Genomic DNA, 1,816 nt, shown 5'->3' on the forward strand with positions numbered 1-1,816 from the left:
GGACAGATCACTCACTGAATACCACTGCAGGCAAAACAGACTTGAGTTGGGGATATTAACTGAATTTATTACTAACAAAATCAGAGCAAGATAATGGGATGTAAACTAAATCTTAAAAACACCTTCCCCCCACCCCTCCCTCCTTCCCAGTTCTACCTCCTCCCCTCCAGTGGCACAGGGAGACAGGGAATGGAGGTTACGGTCTGGCCATCACATGTTCCTGATGCTGCTCAGGGAGAAGGGTCCCTCCCTTGCTCCAGCATGGGGTCCCTCCCATGGGAGACAGTCCTCCATGAATTTCCCCAGCGTGAGTCCATCCCACGGGCAACAGTTCTCCACGAACTGCTGCGACGTGGGTCACTCTTCCACAGGGTGCAGTCCTTCAGGCATTGGCTGCTCCAATGTGGGTCCCTCCACTGGGTCACAAGTCCAGGAAACCTGCTCCAGCATGGGCTCCTCTCTCCATGGGTCTTCAGGTCCCTGCCAGGATCCTGCTCCAGCATGGGTTTCCCACAGGTTCACAGACCCCTTTTGAGCATCCACCTGCTCTGGCGTGGGCTCCTCCACGGGCTGCAGGGGGGGGTCTCTGCACCCCCACTGACCTCCATGGGCTGCAGGGGCAGAGCTGCCCCACCATGGTCTGCACCACAGGCTGCAGAGGAATCTCCACTGCGGCGCCTGGAGCACCTCCTCCCCCTCCTTCTGCACTGACCTTGGTGTCTGCACTGTTGTTCCTCTCGCATATTCTCACCCTGCTCTTCTCTGGCTGCAATTACACCTCTGCAGTAACACTGGGTTTTTTTCTTCTTAAATATGTTGTCCCAGAGGCGTCACTATCATTCCTGATTGGCCCAGCCAGCACCTTCTCACAGAAGCCACCCCTGTAGCCCCCCCGCTGCCAAAACCTGTCCATGCAAACCCCACACAGTGTGGCACTGATCCGTCCTGTTGTGCCATTTCACTGCACTCACACCAACCCACTGATGCAGCCCCAGCCTCTGGCATGGGGATGAAAAGGCACCAACCACATCGAGCCACAACTGAACTGGGCTAGAGGAAGAATCTGCCACCCCTTCAGCCCGAACATTTCCCAGTTTGCTTGGCATATTTTATCAGGTAAGGGGCTTTAATGCCTTAAGAGGAGGTAAAGGATGTGCAAGCCTGTTGTAGAAGGATGCTTCTTCCCCTGGGCAACCACCTGGTGAGACCCTGCGACTCCTTGGAGCTCCTTGGACTCCTTGGAGTCAAAACTGAAGGAAAGAGCATCAAAACAAGGCAAGGTTCCAGGGATGGTTTGGCATTACATGTGCACCACTGAATGGGAAATGGTACCAGAAAGTCGGCAAGAAAATGGGTAATCCTGGAAAGGTTTGCATTGGAAGGGACCTTAAAGCTCACCCTGTTCACCCCCCTGCCAGAGGCAGAGACACTTTCCACTATCCCAGGTTGCTCCAAGCCCATCCAACCTGGCCTTGGACACTTCCAGGGATGGGGCAGCCACACCTTCTCTGGACAACCTGTGCCAGGGCCTCCCCACTCTCACAGGGAAGGATTTCTTCCTAATATGCAATCTAATTCTGCCCCCTGGCAGTTTCACGACATCCCCCTTCGTCCTGTCACTCCATGCCCTTGTCCAAAGTCCCTCTCCAGCTCTCTTGCGGGCCTTTCAGGTACCGGAAGGTGCTCCATGGTATCCACGGATCCTCCTCTTCTACAAGGGCACATGAACGCCGAGGAAAAGCGCCGGGGGTAGGGCAGGGAAGGGGAGCGGGAGGGGGATGCGGAAGGGCCGGAGCTGGGATGGCTCCCGCGGCCG

This window comes from Manacus vitellinus, unplaced genomic scaffold (genome assembly GCF_001715985.3).
Source record: "Manacus vitellinus isolate BGI_N305 unplaced genomic scaffold, ASM171598v3 scaffold_10_pilon, whole genome shotgun sequence".
Taxonomy (NCBI): Eukaryota; Metazoa; Chordata; class Aves; order Passeriformes; family Pipridae; genus Manacus; species Manacus vitellinus.